The sequence below is a fragment of the Salmo salar genome, chromosome 14, assembly GCF_965601325.2.
Source record: "Salmo salar chromosome 14, fSalSal1, whole genome shotgun sequence".
NCBI classification, from domain to species: domain Eukaryota; kingdom Metazoa; phylum Chordata; class Actinopteri; order Salmoniformes; family Salmonidae; genus Salmo; species Salmo salar.
In genome coordinates, this window is record NC_138304.1 from 37,624,781 (window position 1) to 37,642,500 (window position 17,720).

The 17,720-nt window shown below is 41.9% G+C and overlaps 1 protein-coding gene across 1 annotated transcript in view; it reads left to right on the top strand.

Moving 5' to 3' along the window:
- The first annotated feature begins 1,569 nt into the window (after positions 1–1,569).
- The window catches only part of LOC106569478 (uncharacterized), a 202,386-nt gene continuing 186,235 nt past the window's right edge, over positions 1,570–17,720 (top strand). The window contains exon 1 of the mRNA XM_014140868.3: positions 1,570–1,826. The gene's annotated coding sequence lies outside the window, so the exon portion shown is untranslated. The remainder of the gene's footprint in view (positions 1,827–17,720) is intronic.

Sequence of the window (17,720 nt, forward strand, 5' to 3'; positions counted from 1 at the left end):
TCTCTGTGCTCACTAAAGATCCCATGGTAAATATCATGAGGAGATGAAGGCAGAGGGCCTGGTGGGAGCAACCACCCTGTCTTCCTCTCAGACAGCTAGGAGCAGACAGGTGGAGAGGGGGAAATGCACCCTGCAGGCAGAAGACAGGACATCGGTCTGATCTGTTGTGTTTGCCAGCCTACCTGTGTATCATATTACCTGTTTATGCCTGACTGTGCTTGCTGTGAATGAGAATATGTTCTCAGCAGTAGACTAATGATTACACTAGATCAGCTAGATGCAGGCAAGAGTGTGCAAGGCGGTATTGAATGTGTCGCTGTCTGTCCATGTGTCACTGTCTGTCCTCTAAACATTTTCTCTCGACCTGTGTGCACCTACGTTGTAATCTTTCATTCATAGGTTAGGTTGTAGCAGCCTCATGATGGGTATAGGGAAAATGTGAGTATCATGTAGTAGCCCAAACCTATCAATGTTACATTGAACTGGGTGAATGGAATATGAATGGCAGTCATCCAATATGCTGTAATAGAACTAAGGCCATGCTCAATAAAAAATAAATTGTCCTCCCTCATCTTAAACGGCACCAACCGCCACTGGTTCTCAGTCAACTTACTTGGTAAAATAAATAAATATGTTGATGTCTGTCTGCCTGTGTATCATATTACCTGTTTATACCTGACTGTCTGTGTCTTGCTTTGTCTGCCCCCTGTAGCTCCTTGTGCTTGCTATTAGGAGAGGTAAAGAGATATACCAGAGCCACACCCTCACAGGAGGAAACTCCTCCCACATCCATCTCACTTGCTGATGCTGTCCTACACACACACACACACACACACACACACACACACACACACACACACACACACACACACACACACACACACACACACACACACACACACACACACACACACACACACACACACAGTCTGGAAGGATTGAGATTAACTAGTGGATAAATCATTTGCATGTGTTTCAGTGATAAGGATGTGCATGGTGTGTGTGTGTCTGTGTGTGTGTAGCTTATGTATGTGTATGTGATTGTGTATGTGTGTGTGTGTGTGTGTGGGTGCGGCTACACCTCATAGTTCCTTGGGGGATAGAAGTGACCTGGGTCATTGGGGAGGAAGGAGGCTTTCCAAGACACCCATGAAGACCTGAGGGACACACTCTCACAAAGGGAGCACCAGCAAACACACCCTCACCCATAGACAGAGAGCCGAGCAGAGTGCCACACACACACACACACACACACACACACACACACAGAATCTCTCCCCAGTGGATAAATCAGTCCTTTCATGATCTGTCATCTTGCTGGATTGTGTTTATGTAATGGAGGAGGAATAGCCTCCTACTTTTCTAATGGAAATGCAGGACCAGGGCTCTCTGCCTTCAACAGGAACTGGCTGCTAGTTATTCAATATGAACAGAAAAACAGATACAAAAACATGAAAATGACAAAATGTTGATTATGTTTTTATTATTTTACTGATGATAATGATGATGACGATGTTGATGACGATGGCCAGTTAACGGACAGGCTACTGTAATGATGATGACCTGAAAAATAGTGGTGAACTGTTAGTCAGAGAGAGGAGACGGCCAGAGAAAGAAAGAGCGAGAGTGTACGTGATGAGAGATTTTAAGACAGCCGTGTTATTATTTGAGAGAGAGAGAGAGAGAGAGAGAGAGAGAGAGAGAGAGAGATATGCGATAACAGCGTTTGCCCTGTTCACATTTGACTCAGTTCTTCTCACGAGAGACATGCAGATACAACGACACGCCAGAAACTTCAGACAGTTCCTAAAGACCGAACTCTGAAGGTAAATGAATCCTTCATTTCATACTAGGTACTCACGTATGCCGTGCGCTGAGACGAGGTAAGAATTTTTGCGCGGAATATTATAGCAGCACATGATGATGAAACCGATTTTTTTTTACGTTTGAGATATCGAATGCACGATTTCTTTGTCAGTCTGAATGCATTATATTAGGCACTTGCAAATTATTGACGAAACGCTATTAACGCAACACATGTGATTATCATTAATGGCTTGCTTGAAAAACGTGTATTCGAGATGAATCACATGGTGGTTTTATAGTGAACCTTGTTTGTGCGTAATTGCGGGGCTGAAGAGTCGACTACTCCACTTTATTTTGGGCCATTTCATGAACAATAGCCAACGTCTCTTGAATGGTTTCAGACCTGAAACACCTACATGTAATTTGGCTGAACTAGGTTACGAGTGCACTGAATTTAGACATTGAAGCACATCTGTTAGGGTATTTTAACATATATTTCATCTATTACAATGGCATAACTCCATTAATTGAACAGGGCACGCGCACGTCTCGGGGTCACTTGGGAGAGACGGACCAAAGCAGAATCACATTTCCTATGACTGAACCGAGTCCAAGCAGATGGTGCACGTGCATTTCTATCTGTCACGTTAAAAGATCGGCGGGGTAGCAGGAGACGTATCAAATATAGACACTGTCTGACATCCCTGTGTGTGCGAGGCAAATATTTTACCTGCCGCATGCGCAATATCTGTGAGGATCAGCGCGTCCCTAATGAAGGTGATCGGCTCAGTATCGCTTCATAAAACCGACATAATTGCAGTCATGTATTATTCGTACTAAATCGGTAATGACAAGTGTTTGGCTGCTGAGAGGTGTCGGACTGGTCAGAGAGCACGCTGACAAGACAGTGTTGTGTTTGCGGCTGTGTCTTTGACATGGTAATCCGGCCAGTGTTCAATCAGCAATGTTGAGTGTATGTGCGTCTTTACGCACATACATAGGCTATCCACAATTTGTCTAGATAGATAGATAGATAGATAGATAGATAGATAGATAGATAGATAGATAGATAGATAGATAGATAGATAGATAGATAGATAGATAGATAGATAGATAGATAGATAGATAGATAGATAGATATCACAGGAGGCTGCTAAGGGAGGACAGCTCATACTAATGGCCAGAACAGAGCGAATGGAATGGCATGAAACACATTGGAACCATGTGTTTGATTTATTTGATATCAATCCTCCTTATCACGAGCCCGTCATCCCCAATTAAGGTTCCACCAACCTCTTGTGATATATATATATATATATATATATATATATATATATATATGTGTGTGTGCGCGTGCGAGTGTCCTTTTTGATTTGATTTGATTCTGTGACAAACATTTTCTGAGATTTATGATTGCCCTCTAGCGGTAGGCTATCCACAATTTGTCATGTTTGAATGTCAATGTGTTTTATTTGCTGTGTTTCACGACTATATATGTAGTGTATGTGTACAGTAAAGTGGGCTGTGGTTTTAATAGTATGCTATGTATTTGATGTTGTAAAGCCTTGCCTGCTTTTAACTTATACAGGGGAGAGTCTAATCCTAAATGCTGATTGGTTAAAAGCGCATTCCAGCGGGTGTCTATCCCACAATTTACCACCAGATAAATATATTACATTAAAATGCCTATTTACTCTGTTCCATTTGACTGCGCAATCCACTGTCTCCTGGCAGGGAAGTTATAAACTTGATATCCACTATAAAAAGCATCTAAACATTATCTCACATTTCTTTTAGACAACATTTCGTTTTGAAAATTGCGCAGTCAGATGAAACAGAGTAAATAGGCATTTAATGTAATATATTTATCTGGTTGTAAATTGTGGAATAGACACCCGCTGGAATGCGCTTTCACCAATCAGCATTTAGGATTAGACTCTCCCCTCTGTCTGCCTCCGACATTTGCAACATTGTTTCAATATTCTAATTCGATCTCCAGCTGTCCCATAGTAATGGACATGTAGGGGTCAGGAGTCAGGATGAGAGAGTCTTTCTCAGCCAGTTGAAATCATGAATCATCTGGCATAATTTATTTGGATACATACAAAGAAATGTCAATTGAACAAAAGGTAAAATGAAACGAAGTGCAGCTAGTTTGCAGTCTTTCCAGCTTCAGTTTGAAGTGATTGTGTTAGCTGTGTTGTTGGCTAGCTCCTCTGAACAACAGTGTCCAAACGAGAGAGCACATTTTCTATTCCAGGTGAAATCGTGCCTCATTAGCTCATTGTTATGGATGTATCTAAATAAATGTCACAAGAAAACAGCTTAAACAAATGCAGCTACTGTTGTTATTCCGTCTGCAATGTTTGACGTGACCAGTGGCGATTTTAGCATGTAAATCTTGGTGGGGCCCCCCCAAAAAATGTGGGATGCATGCCAGCAAAGCCACTACACAACACAACACTAAATGATACATTAATTGCACTGTAACAGTGACAAACGGTGCCCACAAACTGTTAGGGCCTACATAAATAAAGCTGTCTCAACAGCAGAGTCCCAACAGCAGTACCATCACCTTACCACTGCTACACCTGGCTATCAGCGGAGGATTGTCTGGCGGAAAAACTGTTCATTCAGCCTCATTTACTGCATTTAAAAAAAACATAGCTGATTTGGCTGACTTGCTTAAACAAATGTGGTTTTTACTGACAATTGAGATGTACAAAATATGGCATTAGGGGACAACAAGCTGATAAGAGGCAATCCGTAACTTTGATTAAGACATTAATGAGGGAGCTAGGACGGACGTAGTCAATAAAACTATTTGTTCAGCACTTTTGAAATGTACAGCGACAGAATTCAGAACATGGGCTGTTCTTACAGTGTTCTCCCTGTACACCGAGTCAGAACTGTTGGATAAATAAAGGAGCATATAAGCAGAAAATTAAAGCTTTTACAATATTCAATGATTACATTCTCAATAACAGGTTATAGGCTACATGTGCACCACCAAGTCAGAACAGTAGGTGAAATTAAGAGGTGAAAATGGATCAAATTATTAGGGTGAGGCTGGGAACTCTGAAAAAAAACAAGGGTGAATCATGATGATGTCAGTGATCTTCAGGTCATAGCTCTAGAAAGAGGCCGAGTTCCAGATTTACAATTCCGTGTTGGATGAAAGTTCAAAACGTATTTTCCAATTCGTAGCCATTTGTCACAAGTATCTTCGTCTTCTGACGATAATGCGAAATCGTCATCGGAAAAGGTAGACCAATACGCAGCAGGTGTGCAGTTGTTCATTTTGAACAGTTAATTAAACCAACACGAATACAAAAACAACAAACAAGAAAACGAACGATAAACTGACAGTCTGCAAAGCATAGGCTCAACACAGAACAATCACCCACAAATCACACACACAAACACACCCTAATATATGGGACTCTCAATCAAAGGCAGATAGACAACACCTGCCTTCAACTGAGAGTCCCAACCCCAATTAACCAAACATAGAAACACACACACTAGACTATCAACCAAAAACCCGGAAATACTAAATCAAACACCCTTTACACAAACACACCACCCCGAACCACATAAAACAAATACCCTCTGCCACGTCCTGACCAAACTACCAAAACAATTAACCTTATACCGGCCAGGACGTGACACCATTTTTCCCGAGTTCCCAGTTGTCTTGAACTCACTAAAGTCAGATTTTGCAGTTCCGAGTTAACAGTTATTTTGAGTGCGGCACAAATCATGCTTCATTGACAACATGGCCAATGTTGAATGTTTATAATTTTCAATTAGGAAAAGAGACCCTTAATCGTAGACTTGGAACCACACAGCCACTCCACTGAATAGCAGGCTAATAATTGCTTTGCAACGCTTGCAGTTAGCCACTGATTCCTTCCAAACCACTCATTGATGAATTTGCGATTTCCAACTTGTGTAATGTTTGTGTCCAATGGCCAATGAGCACCGATAAGTTTTATCTATAATTTCTCTTCATTATTTCTCTTCATATGACAAGGATTAAAAAGGATTTGCCAATAGATTGTCGACTTGATTCTTGATGACTGCTAGCTAAGATTTTGAAAGTATGATGTTGACATGATCAGTCCAATGAAAGCTATTGTAGATGTAATGTGATTTGACGTCATTGTATCTGTGGACAATGACCTTGAGCCTTCTTTGATGGGCACTTCTAATGTAACTCTATGGCAGCACCCAAAGGGCTTGAATTTTCTAGCTCTACCCTTAGACTTGGCGGTGACGTAGTGTCCCCATGAGTGACAGAACACTTAGGCAATTACGACGCAACACTCCGTATTTTCTGCTGGCTTGCCCCTCCACCACAGAAAGCACTGAGCTAGACTGAAACATCTGCATTTTGGAGCTGCCTTACTCAAGAAAACAAAAAAGAGACCATGTTTGTATGCGGCTTTATTAACTCAATGAGATATATATATATATATATATATATATATATATATATATATATATATATATATATATATATATATTTATATTGTTTTCAAACTGATATGTGATACAAATTAATGTCAAAATAACATGCAAATTCTTTTTTGCTGAAAATGTGGTGCTCAAAACAGGTGTGGCAGGTCACCACTGGACGTGACTGTAAGTTAGCCGTAGTTGGCTAGCTAGCAAGCAAGGGATAAGAACGTTGCCAGCAAGTATGGCAATGGAACATTTAGGACGAAGGACTGGGTCGCGTACGTAGATGCAGAACAAAAAGACTGAACGACTGACTCTTGCAACTGAACCAATAGAACTAAAGGCTTGGGTAGCATCCCTAGATTTGTTTCGGAACTATAACTTGTGGAAGGATGAAATAATATCAATAAATTCATAAAAATAAAGTTTTTAATGAAAATATGTCAATCATTATTTTATTATGTTGGTACCCTGTTTTATAAAAGTGATAATGCCCTCGAAGCTGGTGTTTGGAGGATATATTGGCACGGTTTGCCGGCACTCGACATTGTCTCGGGCCTAACACCTGTGTCAATATATCCTTCAAACACTGGCTTCTTGGGCATTATCACTTAAATAAGCCTCTGTAGATGGCATAATTCTAATTCCATCAAAACTACATCAAAACTACCCCCCTCTCTTTCTCTCTCTCGCTCGCTCGCTCGCACACACACACACACACACACACACACACACACACACACACACACACACACACACACACACACACACATACACACACACACACACACACACACACACACACACACACACACACACACATGTTCACTTGTGTGTCACTGTGGCATTAACAAATACTTTATGTGGGTCATAGTGCATCTTTATGGCCCCATATAATCACTTTAATCACAGCAGTATGAAGCACACCATGTATTCTACTGATGTATCAGTGTGCTGTATATGGAACACACAGGAAGGCGATTTTAGAATATGTGCTTGTGATTTAATACCTGTAGATAAAGCATATATGTTTGCGTGACTATGCCTGTGTGGATTTGTTTTGTTTACGTGTATTTCTGTGTTTAGCTGTGTGCACAGTTTTTCCTGTGCTTACGCATTCAGTTTCGACCCGAGCTTTGCCCTAGCAACGAAAGATCTTGTGGGAATACCTCAAGGGACATCAGACATCAGACAAATGCTCTCTGCTAATTTGGTTAAAACAAAGCACAACAATCTTTGTCAGCATTAAGCTCGTAATTGTTTACACCAACAAGCTCTTGTGTGTACCCTGAGTGAGACACGTAAGAGGGAGAGAGAGAGGGGGAGCGAGAGAGAGAGAGAGAGAGAGAGAGAGAGAGAGAGAGAGAGAGAGAGAGAGAGAGGGGGAGCGAGAGAGAGAGAGCAAGAGAGAGAGAGGGGGAGGAAGAGAGAAAGAAGGAGAGAGGAAGGGTAGCCATGTGTGGATAGACATGACACATTGACTAAGTGACTTATGTCAGGTATAAAGCGGCTAGGAGAGGGGAGGCTGAAAGAGAGGTGCTGCTGTTGTGACAGCGAGCACTCACCACCTCCCATTACCGGACATTACTGTTTATTACAACAGACAGTGGAGGGAGGAGACAGATGAAGGGAGAAAGATGGATGGACACCAAGATTGAGATAGAAGGGCCAAGGTGAGAGTGAGGGAACGAGACATAGAGAGAGGAAGTGTTCGAGAGCGGTGAGGTCATGCAGATCCAGCCCTGCGAATCGGAAACCTCCTTGCTGTGATTCCAGAGCGTTGCTCCTATAATAACATTACAGCCATTATCTCAAGTGGAGCTAAAGTGTTTTGCTGTCCACATAAATTAAAAAGTATTTTCTTTCTTAGAGAGCCGCATCGTTAGTGGCAGTCACTCATAGACAATGGAGGGAGATTCTCGAATCATGCATCTTCTCCTCAGGCTACTCTCTGTAGACGTTTAACAGAGGGTATAAGACACAGCACCCCAAGGCTCTTATTCAACAAAATGTCTGTTAAAGACTTGGAGCTGAGCTGGGACTGCACTGTTAACGGGGGAGGGCTAATCAATTTATTGTATTCCCTTAGTTATACCAAACCAAATAGTATTGAAGACCTACAGTCTACCACCCTGGGGTTTGTAGTGCAGAGAGGGAAAGGGAAGTGACTGCTGTTATAGACATCTACTAATTCATTAGCAATCAATTCAGCAAAACAAACTAGACGCCTAGCCCCTCTGTTGGAATAGCCCCTCTGTTGGAATAGCCCCTTTGTTGGAATAGCCCCTCTGTTGAACACTCACAGTGTTCCCTGAAGTCATCTCAGAGAGAGATTATTTAATGCTCATATTCCCACTCCAATTGTTGTGGGGGAAATGGGGCTTCTGAGTCTCATGTTGCCAGGGATACCCAGACTCACTCACTCACTCACTCACTCACTCACTCACTCACTCACTCACTCACTCACTCACTCACTCACTCACTCACTCACTCACTCACTCACTCACTCACTCACTCACTCACTCACTCACTCACTCACTCACTCACTCACTCACTCACTCACTCACTCACTCACTCACTCACTCACTCACTCACTCATTCACTCACTCACTCACTCACTCACTCACTCACTCACTCACTCACTCACTCACTCACTCACTCACACCTTTGACTCTTCTGCAGTCACAGATATGTTTAAACCTGACAGACAGAGATCGTTCCCAATGTCTCTACATTTAGAAGTGACGGTTCAAGACATGCATTATAACACTCTGCTGTGACTCTCCTCCCAGTCAAGCCTGTGAAGCAGAAACACATAGTCATTCCCTGGGGTCCCCTTTTATAGAAATGGATGTGGAGGAGCCTGTTCTCCTCAGGGTTGGATGCTGCTGCTGCTGCTGCTGGAGCTTGTCATGGTCTGATTGTACACAGGCGACTCTGGCTGTTCTGCCTTCTCCTGAACACAGTGTGGGAGGGTGCAGCTGGCCCACTGTGCCAAGCCCAGGGAGGAGGTCTCTTTTGTGGCTGGAGCATGTAACGTTAGAGTTGTGGGGCTGGAGTGTGGCAGGCACGCGGGGCACCCAGCCCCTTCCTGCTTTCTGAGATGGACGTGAACCAGCTGTCTCGCTTGCCGCTCGGATTATGGAGGATTTCCTCATGAAAATGTACAGTGGTCCGCTCTGCTGGAGATGTCATTGTATAGGGAGAGAGGGAGCGTACCTCGCAGTGGGGGTTCACCCAGAAGTGTGTGTGTGATGGAAGTGTGCAAAGGTGGAACCAAGTCACTATTATTTGAGTCACAAGGTCCACGTCTCAAGTCGAGTCCTGAGTAGAATGGGTCAAATGACATTTACTCCTCAGCCACCTGTTGCTCTCTCTACAACCACTGGGATTATTATTTGACCCTGCTGGTCACCTATGAACGTTTGAACATCTTGAAGAACAATCTGGCCTTAATGGCCATGTACTCTTTTAATCTCCACCCGGCACGAAGAGGACTGGCCACCCATCAGAGCCTGGTTCCTCTCTAGGTTTCTTCCTAGGTTCCTGCCTTTCTAGGGAGTTTTTCCTAGCCACCGTGCTTCTACATCTGCATTGTTTGCTGTCTGGGGTTTTAGGCTGGGTTTCTGTATAGCACTTTGTGAAATCTGCTGGTGTAAAAAGGCTTTATAAATACATTTGATTGAAAATACATTTGAATGGGTCGAGTATCGAGTCACGTCAAGTCACAAGTTTTTTATTAAAGTCAAGTATAAAACAAATCTATACATCTTGTTCAGCTACAAATCTTTGTCTATTTATTAATGCTACCAGACAGCCCTTTTCATTATTTTGTCTACAACATATTTTGATTATGTAATAATACATTTTAACAACTAATTTCAAATGCAAGTTTCATAAGTAAATGATTGACAATCAATTTTGACCGACCAAAAGACCAGTAGGCCTATGCTAGTAATTATTGCTTGATGCCCCATTGCTGGTGAGCTTGCAAAGTAAACAGTTCATATTTTTGATCACCAAACAATCTTTGGAGCTGCATAGTTATTTACGGTAATCCTCTCTTCCTACAAGTTAACATTTGCGCTAAAAACAAAGTAGTTTATCGCTGGCCCAGATTCACACACCGAGGCAAAAAAGGTTGATCAAAGCGGAATGAAGGCGGGATCTTCATTGAATAGCAATGGTGTGGGCATTCATTTCCTGATTCCGCTTTGTCCAAGTTTATTTGCCGCTAGTCTGTGAATCTGTGAGTGACAGTATGCTGTTCGAGATTGCGCAGATTGAAAATGTGCCAGCCTGAATGGCATGATGCGCTGTTCCACTTTGTCAAATGAGGGTTTGTAAGGTAATGAAAAGTCATGGAAATTAGTTTCATAATTGTTTTTCCTGAAAGCACACTTTTAAATATGATCAATCAATTAAAAATCTGCGTATCAGCCGTTATCGGAATGACCCTTCAGTGCATGTCCGTGGTGCTGCGTGACATTTCAGCAGCAGGTAGAAAATAGTGACAGACTAACTAGATCACCAATTCAAAACATAACTTGTAGCAGTTATCTCACTACTTAACTATAGCTAACTAAGCATTCAGTTAGTTGTTGCCTTTCCACCAGCACTGTAGAGCCTAAATAAATCTGCACCGTTGGAAAACTGGTATTCCCCTGTATTAACCTCTTATAGTAAACAGTAGCCATGTAATTGCGACAACATAAAAAATATTCTAAGAACAGCCTAATTGACAAATAACTTGCTGTGCATAGATCTCCCCTGAAACATTAATATTTAAGCCTTATATATAAACATGTCTAGTTAGATACCTTGTTTTGAAGTAGCCTACCTTATCCATTTGATCCCTGATTTATTGAATATGGGAATCATTTTATAAAGACAAAAGTATTTAGATGTATTGTTGAAAAAGCCAAGCCTGGACACCCAGGAGCTCTCCAGATTGAGGGTTGACCACATGTTGACAACATGTGATTAACAGTGCAGTTCTATGTGGGGGCTAAGTGCCATGTTCAAAGGCAAAATGGCAGGAAATGGTAGGTCTACATGGGATCAGACACAGCAGCTATCCAGTGTCAATAATGCTTACTTTTTCATGTAGGCTATAATAATAGTCAGGAAAATGTGGTTACAAGTCATGGAAAATGTGTATAAATCGTTAACAGTAAATAGTCAGAGGTGTCTATAGCATAATGCCATTTGTGGATTTCGGTGAAGATAGTCTAATGGACCGACTTGGAAAAAGACAGCTCCTGCACCTCTTCCATCCCAAGTCAAGCACTGATTATAACCCACCCAAACTAGGCCTATCTGAAATATGAAATTCATCAATGAAATCACCAGGTAGCCTATTGTTGTGACAAAGATGCGTCCATAGCAGATTGCTAAACTGTATTTGATATGTATGATATTAATGTAGGTAGGCTGCTCTGTTTTTGCCAGGCTAAATCGGAGAAAATGAAACAAGCACTTTCTGGTCACTAATTTGGATATGTGCGCCCGCCTTTGGTCATTGGTCAACAGTCAAGACATGCAACTTTCAGCACAACAGTTTTCCGCTGCGCAAACATAATTGCAAAAGGGTTTTCTAATGATCAATTAGCCTTTTAAAAGGATAAACTTGGATTAGCTAACAAAACGTGCCATTGGAACACAGGAGTGATGGTTGCTGATAATGGGCCTCTGTACGCCTATGTAGATATTCCATAAAAAAATCTGCTGTTTCCAGCTACAACAGTAATTTACAACATTAACAATGTCTACAATGTATTTCTGATCAATTTGATGTTATTTGAATGGACAGAAAATGTGCTTTTCTTTAAAAAAACAAGGATATTTCTAAGTGACCCCAAACTTTTGAACGGTAGTGTATGTTAATGACCATATCAAATAAGCAAAGGTATAAATATAAAATACAAATGGTAGGTTATATGTAGCTGGTATAAAACAAAATCCCTTTCAGTTTCACACTCGTGACCCCCTAAAACTTTCTCACTGCGCTAGCTCACCCAACCTGTGTTGATTGACAGTTTGCTGGTCCAATCAGATGCCTGAGTGTGTGTTTCACTAGCTAACAATTTTTTTGGCAAGTGTAATACTGTCTCTGGCTGCTCATGCCTGCTACGTTACTGCCAAGATCCTTTTAACACGTACATTCGGATAGCCAAGTTTGCTTCGCCCTCATGTTGGTGCTAGCAAGCAGGCTAGGTAGTGCTAGATATTAACAGCCAATCCATTAGGGTCTGGAAACTATAGGGATTGTCGACTGATCAATAGGAACGCGATGTCACCGAGTATTTGCATAAAGTTCAACTTTCCCCAACTTTGGCCCTGCCCTGTTCACGCTCCCTTGCCCATGCTTGCGTAGCCCAAGGGTCATCCAACCACTTCGTTTCATCGCCCCCAACATTGCTAGGTGGATTTCAGGTGTTAGATTACTTTAGGTTGGGTTACTGGCTAGCAGGCTGGCTGCTTGGAGAGTAATCCATGGAGACTCTGTGCAATAAATTGAGTGACAAAACATTACAAAACCTGGCCGGATAATTTCAAATTGTGAGTCTCAAGTCAAAGTCGAGTCTTGAGGCTCCAAGGCCAAGTCAAGTCTCAAGTTCTTTTATTTTCTATCAAGTCGAGTCTCAAGTCATCAAATCTGTAACTCGAGTCAGACTCGAGTCCAAGTTATGCAACTCGAGTCCACACCTCTGGAAGTATGTGAGTGTGTGTATTTGTATTGGGCAGGAGTGTGCCGGTGTGTGTGGCCATTAGAGAGCGAACCAGGTCTGTAAGCCCAACCCCTAACATGGGAGTCCAGAAGGAGTTGGGGGAAATCCTATGTCAATTTGACTATTCCACAAAGATAATTGGCTTATTCCAGTGTTAAATTGCTCAGTCCTACAGGACATTGAGTGGGCTTGGTTCAGACACTGTGTCTGCTCTTCTGCTCCGTCTGGGACTTAGACGGGTATTACACACTGAATTACTAATGATGAACCGATAGCTGCAGTGCACTCAGCAGAGCAGAGCCCTAGCCCATAAAGTGTCGGTCACACACACAGAGACCGGAAGGTTCGCTTACACAGAGATTTATTATAATGTAGACTAACTAACTATCACTCAATAAATAAGAACCAACCAAATGCCCGTCAGACTTCTCTCTCAGAACTTCCTTGTTTAGACCTCCGAGCAGCAAACCTCAAGCTTGTAAAATTTATCAGACCCTCCAAATTTCTGATTTACAACTCACAGCCCTAAATGATGGTTTCCAAACCCATTCAGGTTAGCATGGAAATGTCTCTCTCTCTCTCTCTCTGGCAACAGCATACCTAAACCATTACCCTGACATCAAACACCAGCCGGCTTCACAGTGCCACTTTTAAGATTTTTCTCATCAGTCCAGCGCCTGAAGGAGATCAGATAAGTGAGTGTGTCTGTATGTGTTTTCATGCTTATTTTAACCTCTTAAATGCCTTAAGTAACCCTTAATAACATTTAAGTAATTTAGCAGATACTCTTATCCAGAGTGACTAAATGCCTTGCTCAAGGGAACATCGTCAAATTTTTCCACTAATTGGCTCGGGGATTCAAACCATTGACCTTTTGGTCAATGGCCCAACGCTCTTAAAAACCGCTAGGCTACCTGCCTCTCCTAGTCTTGGCCCAAGGCAGCTGTTTAGAAGCTAACACAGCTGATCCTGAGTCGCGGCTTTCAGTGGAAATGCTAAAACCAGAAAATGAGAGCCCAGGAGACGGGTGAATTGTCAGCAGATGGAAAAATTTGACAGGCTGCAGCATAATTCTGGGGAAGTGACCGAGAACTGTCTTGTTAGAGTGCATGCATCGGTAAAATGGATGAAAGCAAGAAATCCCAAAACGTGGGAGAGAAAAAAGCCTGGTAATGGAACCAAAGGGAACAAAATGAATGAACCAGTATAATTCCTGTTTAAAACTAGTGTTGTTCTTTCATGCTGTGCAGTGAATTGGCTGAAAACATCCTTAGAGGTAGTGCATTTTAAGATTATATAAAATGGCTGGACTGAGATGGTGAGCTTTAGGATTTATTAGTGCTACTAGACAGTATACAAATACTGTGTGTTTATTCATGGATAGATTTGATTACTACAGTAAAGTATATTATGATGTATGGCATTGTACTGTATGATAAAGTACACCATGTTTTATAGTACAGTGAGCCTGCCTCCATTTGTTTGTATTTGACAGCATTGTGTTCTTTAATGTGAGTGTCTCTGTAAACACAAGTGTGTAGAATGAGAGTTTAACAGTGAGCCAGCAAGAGAGAGTGTGTGTATGCGAGGTTCATCAGTAGCATAATTCATGTAGTGCGGTTGAGTTGTCATGCGCTGGATCTACTTGAAGAATTCTGTTGATGAATGGCCAATTAGAAGCAGCCTCCTCATCCTTGGTGTTTGACTGATCTCTTTCTAATGGCACTCCTGTTTCTTTGATAAAAACACACAATGAATCATCAATACCCTGGTCCAAGGAGCGCTGAGCTTGTGTGTGTGTGTGTGTGTGTGTGTGTGTGTGTGTGTGTGTGTGTGTGTGTGTGGTGTGTGTGTGTGTGTGTGTGTGTGTGTGTGTGTGTGTGTGTGTGTGTGTGTGTGTGCGTGCGTGCGTGCGTGCGTGGGCGTGGGCGTGTGGGTGTGGGTGGGTGTGTGTGGGTGTGTGTGTGTGTGTGTGTGTGGGTATAGTGCTCGGTCCCTTTTCCAGCTTCGATGCACATGACTGCTTTTGTAATGCTTTATATAACCGTGGCTTCTAATTCACATGTTTATATCTGTACCTTAATCCACTCAATGCATCCCATACGATTTCAACATGTTTGGAATACGTGTGAGTGAATGTGTGTGTTTGTTTCTATTTGTTTGTTTGTGTGTGTATGGCTGTTCACTAAGGACATAGCCCACAGTAGGTCTTTGAATGTGTGTGTGCATGTTTGTGTTTTGGTTTTAATGTGACGGCTCAGCTGTTATCACTGACGAGTAAACGTTTCAGTGACAAGAACTGAAAAATGTAGTTGTTTTCTTTCCTTTTTAAAATCCTATCTCATCATCATCTCTCATTTCTTTGTTTTATTTTTATTAAAGCGTGTTGGCTTGCACTTCAATTAGCGAGAAAAGCGTCTCTTCCAAAAGCACGTTCGAATCATGTTGCTGTGTTTGTGATGCTTTAATCAGAAACTCTCATTTTATACATAATTAATGATACAGCTCAAAAATATACAAATATAAAAACACCCTAAATGTTCAAAGAAACAGAAATGTGTTTTGCTTTCTTCCATATTTCCTGTTTCATGGGAGACGGCTGATGTGTTCACTGATTCTTAGAGGGGAAAATAAAAGACGGCTTTGAACTGAAATGGTGGAACCAACATGGCATTAAATAACCAACACAAGCTGGTGCCACCTTGAACTAAACCGCCCACCAGGAGACATGGACCTCCTGATGTGCATTCCTTAGTGAGTCCATGTGTCTCTCTCTCATGTGTCATGTGCTTAATGCCAGATAGCTACTGTCTCTAACTAAATGGAACATTTGGAATTAGATGTTTAGTGCTTTCAAATGCCAATGGAATACCTGCTGTTTTATTGAATGGATGGTTGATGGCATTTTTAGAATTCCACAGTAACAGCCATAGAGCTTATGTAAGGGAAGTGATTCGTTAAACTATACGCCCGCGTGATGAGTAACCTTTCTTGAGAACTGGTACTCCCGGGTTACTGTGCTCTTGAGATGCTCCGAACGACCTGGTTTGGATTCTTGGTCTACTGTATAAATAAATACAGAGGGGGCTGCAGTATGATGTGGGTTTTGACTTCATTATGATGACCTTGAGGTTAGAGCTGACCAGTTAGGACCTCAAACCTGTCAGGAGTATTGTGTTGGAAGTACCGCATCTTTCTGGGGCACTTGGCAAATCTGCCCAACGTTTCTGAATTTGTGTGTGTATATGGAAGTGTTTATGTCTGAGTGTGTGTTTGTTGGTGTATGTGTGTGTGTGACTGTGTGTGTCTCAGTATTAGGGGCTTGCTGACGTGGTTATCTTACCAGCCCACTAGAACAGTCAGCATCTTTTCTCAAATAAAGTTTCTTGACTGTGACACTGCCGGATTTAAACTGTGTGGAACATTAGTGTACCGGTCCATGCGGTTAAAATACAGGTCGGTTGTTGAATTCGGGCCAAATGGCCTATATGAGACTTTCCCCCCACTCACTGCAGGCTAATTATCTCCGTCACACTTTACACAATGACTAATTTATTACGCCATCATGATGAGCCATTTGTATTGGTTTCATGGACATGACAATGGCTTGAGAGTACCATTAAGTAAATGTCATACTTTATAGAGTGAAGGAGTGGACACTTATTAAATATTCTATGGCATAGTAAATGATATTCCTGAGCAAAAAGGTCATATATTTTTAAAGCATGTGTGATAACCCTCATCATCACTAGCCTATAAGCTGGTTTCTTATAGAGCAGGTTTGGTAAAAAAAAAATACTAAAATCACCAGTAATTCAGCTAAAAACTAGTTTAATTTACGAAATCTGTTAACCAAGTATTCCCACAAATAAAAAAAGAGTTTCTCAAAGTAAAGGTATGAAATTATTGTTATTTTCAAATATCTTTTTGAGCTTAGTTGTGTTTGTGGTGTATAAATGATTATAATGATGTTCTGGCCCCCCAACCATCCGCTCCAACATAAATCGGGCCATGGCTGAACCTAGTTACCTTCCCCTGTTCTATAGTGGCTGTGGTCATGATCTCATTTCTAGTCTTCTTAGTTGTGTTTTTATTATCCTAGTGCTGGTCCAATCTTGCAGACTGACCGTTGTTGTCGTGTCATCTCAACACAGAGGCTGGTAAGATTTATTCCACTCTGATGTGGAATGTAAATATGTAATGTAAATGTAATGTAAATGTGGTTTCCTACTAATGTACATGGATGCTGTAATAGCTACACACAGACAGCACACTGTTCACATGCATGGATGGAGCTTGCATACAGATAAGGGAATCCAAACACACACACACACACACACACACACACACACACACACACACACACACACACACACACACACACACACACACACACACACACACACACACACACACACACACACACACACACACACACACACAATTCCAGGGACAACTGGAGATAAAAGCAGAGGTGTTCCTGACAGGTATGGTGAATAGAGAGGTGTTCCTGACACAGCTGGGTAAAGAGAGACGTGTTCCTGACACACCTGGGTAAAGAGAGAGGTGTTCCTGACACAGCTGGGTAAAGAGAGAGGTGTTCCTGACACACCTGGGTAAAGAGAGAGGTGTTCCTGACACACCTGGGTAAAGAGAGAGGTGTTCCTGACACACCTGGGTAAAGAGAGAGGTGTTCCTGACACACCTGGGTGAATAGAG